We start from the raw sequence: 15,648 nt of genomic DNA, 5'->3' as shown, positions 1-15,648 counted from the left end.
GGCATTGTCTGACAGACAGAAAAAGGAATGTTGAAAGATATAAACAAGGGTATAATTCTGGAATATTAAGAGAAATTGCTTATAAGGGGGGATCCCAACTGATAGTAGGGGCTAATAATGAAACGTAATCCTTGAAATTAATCAAATATACAAAGCCTCTGATAAGAAAAGGATTGAAGAAACCTGTTAAATAAAAACATCATCTATTGGGTACCGATAGAGAAACAGAGGGTTTGTCTATATTGCAATTAAAAACCTGCAGCTGGCCTGTGCCAGTGTAGACATTTGGGCTCTAGGATCCGCAAGATGGGAGAGTCCCAGAGCTCAGGCTGCAACCCAAGCCCAAACATCTATACCACAATTAAACAGCCCCACAAGCCCAAGTCAACTGGCACGGGCCAGCTGCAGGTATACATATCCAGAGAGAGCTGACATCTGAGCATTCACTTGGCATGTGTCCAGTAGAAATCAGAGCCCCTTCCAACTATCCCTAAAATTAGGATATATAAAATGGAAGTCAGCACGTGGAAGTAAAGAGTTGACTGAACCCAACAAGAAGGTGCAGAATCCTAAGTGTGACCAATGCCCAGACCAGCTGTGTGGAAAGGACTTTCCCCCATCCCAGGGTTAAAAGGATTAGAAGAAGTGGTGAGATTGCAATTCAAAGACTGCATTGCTTCTTCCATTCTTTAATATCCATAACAGCAGGCTACCTTGGTACATCTACACTCTCTAGTGAGATACCAAGAAACCATATTTTGGATTTTAACTCCTTTATAAATCCAAGCAAATTGGCCTACAAGAGAGACTGAAAATAAGATGTAGCTTTTGACATTCTAAACTTGTCCCTTTTGGACTAATCCATTCAAACCACAGTAACCACACTCGTCAAGTGCCGTAAAGTCCAGGGCATCCTTGCAAGTGAGAGAAATGCGCTAGGTACTTAAGAATTCAGAGTTGACAATCACAGGCCAACGTAATAAGAAATCTTGGTAATTTGCATTGTTCCTTGGTGCAACTGTGGAGCCTCAGCTCTTGCATGTGTCCAAGACTGCATTGTGTGCAAGAAAGCGTGTGTGTAGTACACACATGGAACACTGGTTGCGTCTGCACTTGAGGGGTGGTTGTATACTGCTCAGTGTGTACTAATGTGGTTCTGGATGAATTAATAAATGGTGGTTGGTTAAGACAAGTAAGTGTCCTGATCTGAGAAATCCTGTTCAAGTTACAAGTTGACCTGAAAAGAACCAAGCTCTATATTAGTTCACTAATGCTCCCTGGACTCACTATTAGGTTCCATTCTTTAGTGGCTAGAACACTTATCCACTGGCAAACCTAGTTTGCTGGATTTCAACTTTAAAATCTAACTGGCCTCTTGGCAAATTCATAAAGATGGACCCTCTTCCAGGCTTGCAGCGCGGCCGGCAGCCTGGCCCCCACGTGCAATCTCCCCATCCCACAGGCTGGACAAGCAGAACTGATCAGCCAGCCCCTCTCTGGCTGCAGCCACACTGATGCTGCCTGGAGAGCCACAGCACACCACAGCCAGTCCGAGCTGTGAGGGGTTAACCTGGCTCAGGACTATCTCCATAGTCCATTTTTCTTTTTGATTAGGCTTTATCATCCCTAGCTAGCCGGGCCAATTTGTACTGAAAATGGTGCTTCCCAGGATAGTGCGCGTGAATGTATCTGTGCTGATGGCAGGCAATACCTGGCTACCCCCATCCTGCTTCAAGGAGCCAAAATGTATTCACGGGGCCTGAACAAAAGAGCCTTTTCCTTTGTACGTAGAGAAGCTGGCTATGGGCTTGCAGCAGAATCAGATGGCGGGGACACAAAAGCCATAGAGAGCTGCCCATTTACTGGCCTTATTTGTGAGCTAAGTGGGAGTGGAAGGTTTTCCTTCTTCAGTTGGCCCCCTTCCTCACGAGCCACACAGATACGGTAGCACATCATCTGGCTGGGCAGTTACACACTAGTGCCTGGGGACCATGTCCTGAAAACAGCATTGCTGGCTCTCAGGTTTCCTAGGCTTTAATCTCACTACAGCCATGTCCCGTGCAGGAGCAACAGAGAACGTGATACAGGAGACATGCAGCGTGATACAGTTTAATTGTGTACAGCGTGTCCCAGGATGCTGGCCAGAGCTAGTGTGAATACACACCCGGGGTTCCAGAGGGAGAGAGGAATGTTCGTCAGATGGAATTGGGAAAGGACTGAGGGAAGCTGATCCGTATGGCAGGTGCTGGAGAGGAGGAGGGTCTGGCACCAACAGCAGCCGGTTTGTGTGGGGTGACCAGCTGGCCAGCTGACCACACTAATGACTCACGAGCATGGAGAGGGGGATTGAGGGAGAAGCAAGGTCTCTGAGGTCAGCTGGGCCAAATCCCTGTTCAAAGCAAGGAGGCCAGTTTTGAGCTGGACCCTGAACTGAATGGGGAGCCTTGGGAGACGGCTGAGAATGGAACATTGTCTGTCTGCATTATGTGCACTCAGGCCAGGCGAGCTGGCATGTGGAGACATAGCGGGCAAGGGGGGGAAGGCCTGGGTGAGATTAGCACAGAGGTGGAGTCCAGGCCACGGGGTGCATTGGGCAGTGAGGTGGAGGTTACAAAAAGCCTTCAAGCTCCATATGTAAAATCTGGGGCAAAATCATCCTAGGTCACTCACTGTGTGGTGAGGGAAGGGAGACCCAAGGCACCTACGAAAGTGGGGAATGATTCCTTTCCCAGTTCCTCTCCCTGCCGAGAGGGTGCCCAGTGGGATGGAGGCCAAAAATGCGGAAGGATCTTTCTGCTCAGATACGCGGCCCAGCAAAACACTGCAGCGCTGGCTGGGAAAGGTGCTCAGTGGAAACAATGGTGCAGCGGCACCTCTGGGGTCCCTAGCTCTGTCCACACAGCCTGCGCCAGTGAGCCGGCTCAGCAGACTTCGGCTAGCAGGGCTCGCACTAAGTGCTCTGGCAATAGTCCTGCAGGCAGAGCTTGGAAGTGCCATGAGACCGAGTACAGTTCCCAGGGAAACCAGCAGCTGAGCTGGGTTACGCCCCAGGACCCTTGGGAAGTCAGCACTTCCAGCTCCCTCTGAGAAGGCTGCTCTCACAAACGGGCCATCTCCAGTGTGCCAGCGTAATCAGCAGCCCACCTTTAATTCCTGGGAAACAAAAGGATGCCCAGAGAGACACTTAGCACACAGAACCACACAGCAATTAAAAGCTATGTTCATAATAGGGTCATTAGTGCCGATTCTTAGACATTTTACATAGGAGCGGCATGTAATAATTGTTTCCAATTAAATTATGCTTCTCTAAGGTGCATTAACTGGTTTTACCCATCTGATTAATTGGACACATCTCTACTGTGTGGAGCAGAGCTACATGGCTCCGGAGGGGAGGCAGACAGTTAATCAAACGTGCTATTGAGGAACTAATGCATGGGGACTCTGCTTTCCAAACGCCCCCGCACACTCACCTACAAACACACGCAGGCAGGCAGGTGTCTGTACGCAAGTACGGCTGCATGTGTTTCTATACATAAAGAAAGCTTGTGTGCGCACATGCATGCACACTTACACACATACACACGTGCACAGAGTGCACGCACACACATACCCACGCTCCTAGAAAAGAATGAGCGTCCACACGCTCAGATGCTCTTTAGACCAAACCATCCAAATCCACCCCCATCATCAATCTCCTCCCCACCTCTCGCACTAAACCAGCAGGTGTGCAGGTGCCTCCTTTCCCCTGCACGGCTCCTGCTTCCATGTCAGCGCAGGTAGCCCACCCCTGGGGTTTGCTGCCTGCCTGGAAGCTTGGCTGGAGGTGAAGGCTTCTTGGCAGGAAATTGCAGTGGCCCCAATTTGTGCAGAAAGGAGTGAGCTGCTGCCGGGACCTGGGGGCGATGTTTTATTTACTTGAGAAGGAAAGAACGTTCTCCTGCAAATTCCACAGATTCCTCCAACTCTTTTATTCTCCCCAAATAAGCAGTCGTGTCTCATTTGGGCTGGACGTGAGGGCAGTGCTGGACGCTCCCAGAGCCAGTGAAGAAAAGGAGCAGCTGCAGGGCTGGTTATATGTAAAATACACTAATCCCCCAGACCTCAGAAAGAAAGGAAGGGGCAGGGGACAGCAAGGTGCACATTAGGCAGGGGGAATGCACACACAGACACAGTACTGGAGTGTGCAAGCTGTACAGCTGGATAGGGTTTTCCAGGGTTGCATTCCCAGCCAGAAATAAACAGAGACCTCGAAACTGGCTGCTGACATCAAGGTGCTGTAAATATGCCTAAGTGGGCTGCATGAGCCCTATAATTTTGCCACTAATAAAATTACTTTGGGCACTAAAATAAAATGCAAGTCTTTAGACAAGGCTGACCTGACACCTCTTGGAGACTGGGTTCACCCCCCTGGGTAGGTAACAGTAATGCACGCGCAGATGCTGCCCAGGTGCACCAAGCAGAAGGCATACCAAACCGGTGTCTCAAGAAACAGTAACACTCTAATGATACTTTGCAGTTCTACAGCACCCTCTGGCCACAGAGCTCCATGCACTTGTGAAGCATGAATGATTTCAGCCTCCCAAGCTCCTGTCAGGTGAGCTTTGCGCAGAAAAGGAAACCAGTGCACAGAGGTTAGGTGAGGCAGCGAGTCCGTGTCAGAGCTGCAAACAGACTCCACGCCCCCGCACTTTAATCACAAACCCATCATCCTGCCTCCCTGCACGCCCAGAACCCAGACCGGCAGACCCGCAGTCAGGGACTATAATGCTACAAGGCTCATTGCGATCATCTTCTAGTCTGACCTCCTACTTAGCGCAGGCCACAGGACTTCCCTGAGGTGAATCCTGGCTGATCCAGAGCAGATCTTTTCCCAAAACCTCCAATTCTGATTTAAAGATTTCAAGTGATGGAGAAAGCACCACCCTTGGCAAGTTGTTCCAATGATTAATCATTATCACTGGGAAACATTTGCTCTTTATTTAGTCCGAATTTGTTGAGCTTCAGCTATTGTCTAGAGCAATTACATTTAAATAGTCAAGTACTTAAGTTAAACGACCTCTGTTGCTGGGATTTCAGTCTGACATGGAGGCAAACGGATAAAAGGGACCGCACATTCAAAATGGAGTTTGCAGCTTGGTAAAGCTACATACAGAGAATTCATAAATTGTACAGACAGATTCCCCAACTCAGACCTGTCCTCTTCATTATTTACCACTTCCGCCGTCCTTGTGTTGCCTGCACACGTTATCAGCAAGGATTTATATTTTCTTCCTTTTCATTGGTAAAAACTTTACATAGTGTAGGGCCAAGACCCAATCCCTACGAGACCCAATTAGAAACACACCCGCGCAATGATGACCCTCCAGTTGCAATTACAGTCCTATCAATTAGCCATGGCAGGAATGCATGCACGGATCACACCCAGACAGACAGGCAGCAGAGTGCATGAACGTCCACGCTGCAGGAAGTGAAGAGGCCAATGGAAGGCCGGTGAGTTGGGGAGGCAGAGGGTCCATGCACATGTCCAATGGAGCCTTTGCAGCTGCAGAGAAGCAGCCACTGTACGTTGGGGCCCAGTAGGATGACCAGACAGCAAGTGTGAAAAATTGGGACAGGAGGTGTGCGGTAATAGGTGCCTATATAATAAAAAGCCCCCAAATTTGGGACTCTCCCTATAAAATCGGGACATCTGGTCACCCTAGAGCCCAGTGATCTAACAGTACGGTGTGTGGAAGTTTCATGGGAACACACGAGAGCGGTCCATTCATAGACACCAGCAAGGGAGTCCTGAAGGCCCTCAGTGTGTGAAGGAGGCTATGCAGCTGAAATTAGCAGAAGATTCATTAGCAGGAAGGGCGAGGTGCTGGACCAACAGGCAGCCATGGGCCCTCTGTAAAGAAAGACGAGCTGAACAAATAATTCACCCCCAGTATTTCATCCTGAGAAATGGCAGGATTCCTGTGAGCAGGACCCAGTCCCTGCACATGTTCTAGTGACTGCAATTTGGTTAACACTATTCACAGACAACAAATATGCCACCAGTCAGGATAAGACTGTAACCTCTCATTTGAATCAGCTTCTGCACCAGAGGACTGGAGAATAGCTAATGTGACGCCAATTGTTAAAAAGGGCTCCAGAGGTGATCCTGGCAATTAGAGGCCGGTAAGCCTGACTTCAGTACAGGGCAAAATGGTTGAAACTATAATAAAGAACAATATTGTCAGACATATAGATGAACATCTGAGGAAGAGTCAACATGGTTTTAATAAAGGGAAGTCATGCCTCACCAATCTACTAGAATTCTTTGAGGGGGTCAACAAGCATGTGGACAAGGGAGATCCAGTGGATACAGTGTACTTAGATTTTCAGAAAGCCTTTGACAAGGTCCCTCACCAAAGGCTCTTACGCAAAGTAAGCTGTCTTGGGATAAGAGGGAAGGTGCTCTTATGGAATGGTAACTGGTTAAAAGATAGGAAACAAAGGGTAGATATAAATGGTCAGTTTTCAGAATGGAGAGAGGTAAATAGAGAGTGGTGTCCCCCACAGGTCTGTTCTGGGACCAGTCCTATTCAACATATTCATAAATGATCTGGAAAAAGGGGTAAATAGTGAGGTGGCAAAATTTGCAGATGATATAAAATTACTCAAGATAGTTAAGACCCAGGCAGACTGCGAAGAGCTACAAAAGGATCTCTCAAAACTGGGTGATTGGGCAACAAAATGGCAGATGAAATTTAATGTTGATAAATGCAAAGTAATGCACATTGGAAAGCATAATCCTAACTCTACATATAAAATGATGGGGTCTAACTTGGCTGTTACCACTCAAGAAAGAGATCTTGGAGTCACTGTGGATAGTTCCACTCAATTTGCAGCAGCAGTCAAAAAAGCAAACAGAATGCTGGGAATCATTAAGAAAGGGATCGATAATAGGACAGAAAATATCATGTTGCCTATATAAATCCATAGTACTCCTACATCTTGAATACTGTGTGCAGATGTGGTCACCCCATCTCAAAAAAGATATATTGGAATTCGAAAAGGTTCAGAAAAGGGCAACAAAAATTATAAGGGGTATGGAACGGCTTCTGTATGAGGAGAGATTAATAAGACTGGGACTTTTCAGCTTGGAAAATAGATGGCTAAGGGGAGATATGATTGAGGTCTATAAAATCATGACCAGTGTAGAGAAAGAAGATAAGGAAGTGTTATTTACTACTTCTTATAACACAAGAACTGGGGGTCACCAAATGAAATTAACAGGCAGCAGGTTTAAAACAAACAAAAGGAAGTATTTCTTCACACAACACACAGTCAGTCTGTGGAACTCTTTGCTAGAGGATGTTGTGAAGGCCAAGACCAAGGGTTTAAAAAAGAACTAGATAAATTCATGGAGGATAGGTCCATCAATGGCTATTAGCCACGATGGGCAGGAATGGTGTCCCTAGCCTCTGTTTGTCAGAAGCTGGGAATGGGCGACAGGGGATGGATCACTGGATGATTCCCTGTTCTGTTCATTCCCTCTGGGGCACCCGGCATTGGCCACTGTGGGAAGACAGGATACTGGGCTAGATGGACCTTTGGTCTGACCCAGTAGGGCCATTCCTATGTTCAGATCAGGGCTCTGTCCAGCCCAGTATCCAGCTGGCCAGTACCAGCGCTGCCGCCCCCCACCCCCCGTTTCATACCCAAGCCGGGCTCCAGCTTGCTCCATGTGTTCGCGGCTGGGCATGCAGGAAGCGAGCGTTGGCCCTTTAAGACAGGTGTGCAGCGCTGTGTGTATGTGCAAGAGTCACACAACCCCTCCGTTGAGCTGTCGATCAGCTGGCGGCTTCTTTGAGTCAACAGGCCGTGGTTGGGGCTCCTCTGCCTTGCTCGCACACACTGCTCTGCGTGGGACACTCCATGCCAGGCCTTTCCCGGCCAAAGCCTTGGGCTTGCATTACCCCAGGCTGGTACTTCACGGAACTTTCCTGGGGTTGTGGGGAGGGCAGGATTGCTGATCCCTGGATCCTGCAGCTTCTTCATCCTCCAGGCTGCAAATTGCAACCTTCCCTTCATCCCCAAAAGGGTTTGATCTAATGCTCCCAGACTCCTCTCTGCCCATTGGATCTGTCAGCGTGGGTGAGTTCATCATATTGCTGAGCAGTTTTCTAACCTTTCACAGTTGTGGTATATTTTGCTGTCTGCCACGCAGTCACTAGCCACGGCGCTTCCCCTGACGCGACGCAGCACTATGGCTAGAATGCCTAGGACAGTGGCCTAAAGAATGGAAAGGAAAACACTCAGCGAGGGGAAATGATGCTCAGCAGCCAGACAGTGGGGTAGTTCTGAATTATCCGGGGGGGGCTCTTTTCAGAGTTCCTCCGCGTGTAGGGTCAGCTCGTGTTCCAGCAGCAGGAGCTGCCTCCAGAAGCCCCTTCAGGTACCTACACACAAGTAGGGGATGGTGCTAACTTGGGGTGTACATGTTTAAGGCTCTAGCCCCCGGTTCCACTTTATATCTAGGTACCTACCCCATTGTAAAATGGCTTGCTGTCCCCCCGCCCCAGTGAAAGGGTTCTGTGGTGGATGAGCTCCATACAGATGGACCTTTTACCATAGTTAATTTGTGGTAATTGGTCCTACACAAAGGTCTACTGGAAGGCAATGTTTGTTCCAGTCTCTACAGAAGTTTTACAAAGAAACCTCATCAAGTAAGTTCTGGGAACTAGGCACATTTTAAAACCTATGGTAAGTTGTGCAAAATGAATTCTTCGGTATAGTGAACTGCTTCAGGAGGGGTTTTACCAGAGAATTTACCAGAGTCCATAGCTACCTACAGAACAGTTCCCAACAGACATTGCAACTAACAAACACAAAGGGCAAAATCTGCTCTCCTTAGCACAGCTGGAAAGCTGGAGTGAGCACATGGGTTTCAAGCAGTATTCTGCCGCCTGCCCCCCCTCTGAGTTGGCACCTGCCCAGCCGTGATGCCCCATCTGCCCGGCATCCTGTCCATTAGCTCTCCTGGGTCACTCTCACTTCCTGCTACAAACCTTCTGTTTCCCTCTGGCCCCAGCTGGTTCCCCTGGTGAACAATTTGCTGTGCCCTGGGAAGGCTACATAAGGACACAAGCCGTGCTGAGTGAGGGGCTGGCTCAGCCTCACTGGAGATGGGAACCAATCACAACTGGTCACAGCTCTGTGGACATCGGTGCTGGAACTAGGGGTGCTGGGGGGGGGGGGGGGGCTGCACCCCCTGGCTCGACCTGGTTTCCATTATAAATAGGGTTTACAGTTTGGATTCGACATGCACAATGTGGCAGGTTTCTGAGTTCTCTATCGTTCAGAAGGACTCTTATAAAAGCAGCCAGCCCATCTCTCATTTTTCTCAGGGACGGGCTCTCTCCTGGAGCCAACACTGGAGGCTCTCTGGGCATTCTTCTCATGTAGATTTTTGGTTGTTGTGGATAAGAAATCTTTGGCTGCTCAAGAAAACCCTTATGAACAACACCACAGACTTAGCAATAGATGCAGGGGAAGGGGGCCATACTCTGGGCCTCCAGAGCTCAACAGGCTTTTCAGCCTCTCGTTTGGTAAAATTGCAGAGATTTAGGTACGAAAAAAGAAAAGAAAAAGAAAATGAATCTAAGCAGGGGGTGGAAAATCCAGAGCACCCGCCATGGAGGGAAATGGCTCATGCTGGGGACTGTGTGAATGGAGAGAATGGCTGGGGGTGGGTGCTGCGGAGGGGAGAGCATGTGCAGCTCTGGGTTTGTATGTCTACGTTTGTGTGTGTGTGTGTGTGTGTGTACTCACGTGGTAGGGTGAGAAATGCATCTCTCTATCTCCTGTCTCTGGGTATGCGCATGACTGATGTACCCTCAGGAAAATACAGTTATCAATTCTTATAAATTGCTACCTGTATCATGCAGTAATTTGCTAGCACATTACAGCAGAGGTTCTGTGACGTGACATTAGGGGAACACACTGTGAGAAACGACGCTTTCCCAAATCCCTCTCGACTGCCGGGGCTGAGATGCTCGTTCCTTTTGTCAGATCCTCCTGTTCAATTAACAATTGATCATTTCCCACCAGGCGGCATTCTATGTCCCTGATTCCCTTCTTGGAAACATTGACTGCTTGGGGTATAATTCCCGAACCCTTACTAAAGTAACCTGCTGCTAATGACTCAGTTTCCCTAACCAGGGGACTGTGCTCACTCTTCATTGCTACTCCTTTCTGCCTTAATTATGGCATATTTTAAGGCTTCCCAACATGTGGGCAGAGCCAAACAGGTCTTCACTGATTCATTGCAATCAAAAGTTGCATTCCAGGAATTCTGCAACCTAGGAAATAATCCTCTTTGCAGTCTGTAATTTTTGTAATGATAATGTTGTAATGATAATGCTGAACATTGTAGCAGTTTTGCAGACACTAACCGTGAGTTCTGCTTTAATGTGTCTAATTGCGATAATGACACTAATGCCAGGTATTCCTGCAGCCTGGCACATTTACTGTAATAAGCGGGTGTTACTCTTCATGGCAGGATAAGTCATTACGGTTCCACAGGGGTCGAAGAACTGGTTCACGCCGTGTTGTACCTGCAGTAGAGTGGTAAATCTTGGTCTGGTTGCAAGCCCTGTAGTGAGCCAGTGTCTGCAGCGCGCTGCTGTACGTTGTGGGCTCTTTCCAGGGAGAAGGGGAGGTTTAACTCAGTGCAGATGGACAGCCCCAGCCCTAGTCGCCACATAAACTTTTGTCCATGTCAGTTTGTTAGAAGCTCAGGATTTGCCTGTTTACTAAATGGAGCGGCTGGAAGTGCACTGTCTGGGAGCCTTCGCCCCTCACACCCAGGTTCTCCGATGGGACCCGAACCCACCTGCTGCTTCAGCCTGGGCTGGGCCAAGCAATATTTTGTCCTCATCCCTAGTGAGAGACCCACCAACCTGGGCGCAGCAGCTCTGGCATCTGCCATACAGGTGACGTGACACACACCTATAGGAAGGGCCCAGTTTCTGCCCATTTCCCAGTGCTAGATACAAGCCGTTCCCTGTGGGAGCTGGAACTGTCTGAACTTTGGGAAACACCTGTTGAACCATACGTGGGTTCAAACTAGCCCTCAGCCGGAGGCAGCCACAAAATAGCCGGTTTGTGGGGGACCAGCACAGGAGACCCGGCACGCTGGTTTGTGGGACTACTGTGTGTAGTTCCCAGGCCATTGGATCTGAGTTTTCGTTGAAGGCCCTTTCTCGTGGCTGACTGTAGTGGGGCTGCAGCATAGCACCCAGTGAGAACAGGCACTGCAGGCTGCAGTTAGAACACCGCTCGCCCTGCGGGGCTGGGGGTTCTCTCAGGGGCACTGGTTTAACCCAAACTGACAGCAAGTCAGCAAATGTCTCCAGTTGCATGTTTCTGCCAGGCAGCAAACAGGAAAACACAACCCCCCTGGCCACCTCCTCGGCTCCCCTCACGTTCCCTGCCCCAGCGGGCAGTCAGCACCACCCACTGCCTTGCCCCCTGCTTTCAGGATAGTGCGTCTAGACTTGGCTACACTTGCTGAGCTCCCAGCTGGCAGTGCCTCCCAGGGCTGCCTCGCACACGCAGCTGGGAATTAGCCCCAGGCCCTGGGTTGTTGTCTGACTTGGCTCAGTACATCTGGATCCCCTGCCATGGTTGATAAAACCTGCAGCCTCAGACACAGAGACCAGCCTCTTTTGTTTCATTAAGGCAGGTTCTCCTGCCTGTGGGCCTCAGCGAAAGCCATGGCACATAGCCATGAGATCCAGCCAGTGGAACTGTTAGCAGCCTAGTACTTTCTGGCAGTTTTGGGGGAGGAGACAGATCCATGTCTGCTCAGCTCATGCCTGGAGAATTATAGCTGTTATGTTGTTTTTGTGGGAAGCAAAGGGATAGTTCTCCTAACATATGTTTAATTTCTGCAAATAAATCCCCCTGCACCGAAACCTCCCACTTCCTTTACGTGCTCAGATATTTCCTCATGATTTGCAGGTAGAACCTATGCCCTGGCTTGCACACAAAAGCAAATGCTGAAGCAACGTGCCCTGGTAATATAAACATTTTCCCTGGAGCCATGGCCTTTCCTGCAGGGAAGACAGCAGGATGCAGTGTCTCACACACATCAGGTATGGATGTCTTTTCAAATGTATATTTCAGGACACAAATAAACACAGAACCATCTGATGTGCTATTCCCTGGGATTTCCGCCCAGCAGCTGGTATGGCAAGCACAGTTCCCAGGAAACAATCCAAACTCACATGCAACTATATTTACAAACAGCTTATTAAAAAGGGCTTAAAATAGTAAGTACTTGGGGACTAGCTAGCTCCCTGGAGACTTGTGTGCTGTCAATCACAAGAGGAACTATACTCTCTGGTCTCATTCTCATCTGGAAATGGAAAGTCATCTAGCTACAAGGGCAGGGGGTGCTGCAGTGCAGAGAGGCTGAGCTGTGCGGAGAGGTGGAGGACTGGAATTATGGGGCTGCCCCACATCAAGAGAATTGAGGTGCACTGGCAGAGATGGGAAGAGAAGCCCACATTCACTATCCCTTGCTCTGCCCTGGGTCTTTGGGATCTCTCAGACTGTCTCAAATACTTTAACAATGAGATTCCTTCTGTTGTCTGACAAAGTGGGCAGATTCTCTGCAGAGGGCCAGGGCTCCCCAGGTTCACCAGTCAGCACTCTATTTGCCATAAAACCCACTGTCAGGGAGCTCTGTGGGATCATGGATATGAATTGCTTTGACCCTCACTTATGTTGATAAGGTGGAGTATTAAATCTCTATTTTGGAAGCATTAAGTCTGTGTAATAGAGTGATGCCATGAGCAGTTTGCAATAAGCTGGAGGAATATTACTGTCCTGGGAGACAGACAATCCAACCACAGCCACAAATTGATAACAGACATGGTAGCTCCAGCTCAGCCTGCCTATTAATTAGGATTATATTGTACATGTAAGAAGATGCTCAGTTACACCGGCAGCTACTTGTTGCTTTTCTCTCCCCATTGTAAACAACGTGCCTGGAGCCAGAGCACAGACAGGTACACAGCTTTAACTCACTAAACCTCGACCACATGGTTATATGCTTGAATCTTAGCTACAGAAAATTAATTTTGGTAGTCCCTAGTACAGCAGATGCAGGGCCTTTATTCTGCTCTTACATAAACAAGCAGGAATTGCTGGGGTCACCTGCATGCGTGGACCAGGGATTGCTGGGGTCACCTGCATGCGTGGACCCACGAGGGATGAAGGCGTGAACCTTCCTCTCTCCCAGGCAAGGCATTCAAAGACCGTGCCGCTGCCATCGCTCTGAATGGCCACGGCCGAAGCGCGAAGAGCTAATATGTCAGTATCACGAACGAGCAGCGAAACAGCCGATCCCTGTGTGAGGCTCAGCACCTGCCTGGCGCACTGATGTCACCAGCTCCTTCTCCAGCTGGTTCCATCTCGCAGGACAAGAAACTTGAAAATGCAGTTTTAGCTTCAATTTATGTTTTCTCCTCCCTCTCCTCAGCGTCTGAGAGCAGCCACTGGCCAGGTGCAGGATCCGTCTTGCTCTGCCGCCACCGCCTGGCCCTCGCACGCGGTCACTTTCACACCCTGCAGCGGGCGTGGTGCTCACCCAGACTCATGGGCATTCACTGATTTAGTCTGATTGCAGAGCCTCACTTGGTATCTAAATTACGGGTGTCAGTACTGTAATTTAGCACCTTTTGTTCCTCTCCCTGGGATTTATTGGCAAGTCTGCAACAGGCCGGGGAGGCCGAACTCCATGCGGATGCTAAGGGCTCATCGAGGCCTCTGCTTTGCTCAGGAAAACAGCTGATTTCTTTCAGGTTTCATGACAAAGTCCCTGCTGGAGAGGACCTGCCGTTTCATAGCACAAACAGCACTCGTCCCCCGGGAAAGCTCCGGGACACGCGCAATCCTGAGCCCTGCGAAACTTCACAAATGGCAAAACAAGCGTCTGGCTTGTGTCAAGCTGCGACATTTCTTCCTGGAGCAATGCTAACGTTCTGCCTTTCGCTGGAGTCTTTCATCCCAGCGGCGCCCACGGGGCCTTACAAACTGTACTGAGCACTGGCAGTAACAGCCTCAAAGGCACTACAGTGTTAAATAATACGGGTCAGCAGACAGAACAGGGTATAAATGACAGAGAGAAAGGCATAAAAGTATTGTATGATAAATAAATTAAAGCATCCGCTCCTGAAGACAGGAGCCAATGGAGAAGAACTCAGGCAGAGATAAATCAATGGGACAAGCTGGGGAAAGAGAGAGATTTTTTCCAGCTGAAATCTGAAAACAGATGGGGAGTCGATGTGGTTGGGAGAAAGAGGGAGGCTGCTCCAGACGGCAGGAGGTGCAGCAAAGACAGCTTCTGGCTCCGTCCAGAAGGAGCAGCATGGAGGCCAGTGCGAGATGGACAGAGGGAGCGGGGAGCGATGCAGGAGGGAGAAGGCCGAGGAAGAGGAGGGAGCAGTTCCCAGGGCGACCCTTAAACAGGATGTGCTGATGAATGGGCAGTAAGTGGAGATGGGCGAGGCTGACGTGTTCACGTTCCCCGCCGTGTGTGTGAAAGGGGCAGGGCCTGTCTGCCCGGGCTGGAGTCTGGAGAGCAGGGGGGCGAGGAGGCCCCAGAGGAGAGAATTGGGATAGTCAGGGTGGGTGATGGGCTCAGCTGGGGCAGACTGATTAGACTGCCCCTGCCATCAGCCCCAGGCCCTGCTATGACGGTTTCAGCCTACATAGCCGCCAGTCCAAAAGCAAGATGACAAGCCCCTCCCACAAAATATATGGAAGGAACCAGCTGAGACACAAGCCCCTCCCTGCAGCTCTCAACGGTCCTCACAATCCACGGGGACCGGTCTGGGTACAACCGATGCACTGGGACGTCGAACGCACTAACTCACACCCTCAGTGTGTTGCAAACCAGCCCCGGGCAGACCAGGGCCTGTCATGTGTCGCTCAAGCCTGTCGGGGAGAAGCTGCAGAACAAACCAAGGAAGGGTTCACGTTTACTGACTGTGCCAGGCAGGACAATGAGTATGCTAAGGAGGTGTGGAAGTAAAAAAAGGGATAAAGGGAATTTGGACGCAGACATCTTTGTTTTCTTAGGAATAGAGCAAGAGTCAGGCTAACCCTAACTCTAATAACGCAAGACTTTAAGGCAGGGCCTGGGCGAGTGGGAAGCGAGTGAGAATAACTATAAGAGCTGCTGTTTTGACCTTTTGTTAGACAAGAATGGAACACAGACTGTAGCAGGAACTGCTGAGAAAAGTGAGATATCAGGAAGGAACACGTATAAACAAGGCGCAGCTGTTGATCATTATTGTATGCAACAAAAGGTATAAATGCTGGCCCTAATTGTTTATCTGGCGAAGATCTGCCTAAGGACGGGGGACTCCCTGTCCGACCGCAGTCTTCCCTTGCAATTGCTCATAATAAAGCGTCTCTGATTTGTTGTTGACAAACGCGGAGTGAGGACTTGTTTTCTCCCACAGAGGGCAGCTGAGCAGGAAGAATCCAGTTATTCCAGGTTGTCTGCAGGGGAGAAGGGGGAGAAGTGGAAATCCCCCCGAAAGAGAACAAACACCCCCAGGTGTTAAAAACTGAGCTGCTGAGAGGAAGAGAAATACCCAAGGG

General features: G+C 49.5%; 1 long non-coding RNA gene across 1 annotated transcript in view; it reads left to right on the top strand.

Annotated features, from left to right (window-relative positions):
- The window catches only part of LOC119567235, a 78,042-nt gene that overhangs the window by 53,061 nt on the left and 9,333 nt on the right, over positions 1-15,648 (top strand). Inside the window, exon 2 of the long non-coding RNA XR_005227161.1 lies at positions 11,995-12,128. This is a non-coding gene — a long non-coding RNA (uncharacterized LOC119567235). The remainder of the gene's footprint in view (positions 1-11,994; positions 12,129-15,648) is intronic.

This window comes from Chelonia mydas, chromosome 10 (genome assembly GCF_015237465.2).
Source record: "Chelonia mydas isolate rCheMyd1 chromosome 10, rCheMyd1.pri.v2, whole genome shotgun sequence".
Classification (NCBI taxonomy): domain Eukaryota; kingdom Metazoa; phylum Chordata; order Testudines; family Cheloniidae; genus Chelonia; species Chelonia mydas.
This window is presented reverse-complemented; position numbering and strand designations above follow the sequence as displayed.